Genomic DNA, 226 nt, shown 5'->3' with positions numbered 1-226 from the left:
GGCGAGCCTAGCTTCCCTCCCTGCCAGCAGCTGCCGCGGCCTCGGACTGTGCCCGGGGCAGCGCCCCATCAGGTAAAGTCCATCCCGTATCATGTGTGGCAGCAGAGGTGGTGCCGGTGCCGGTGCCGGTGCCAGTGGGGTGCGTTGTTCCCGGCAGGCCACCACCAGCAAACATTTGGTGCCGCCCGTGCGCTGAGCCCAAGGCATGGGGGGCCAGAAACGGAGC

The sequence above is a fragment of the Buceros rhinoceros genome, unplaced genomic scaffold (assembly GCF_000710305.1).
Source record: "Buceros rhinoceros silvestris isolate BGI_N320 unplaced genomic scaffold, ASM71030v1 scaffold30105, whole genome shotgun sequence".
In the NCBI taxonomy this organism is placed as follows: Eukaryota; Metazoa; Chordata; class Aves; order Bucerotiformes; family Bucerotidae; genus Buceros; species Buceros rhinoceros.
Note: the sequence above shows the minus strand (reverse complement) of the source record.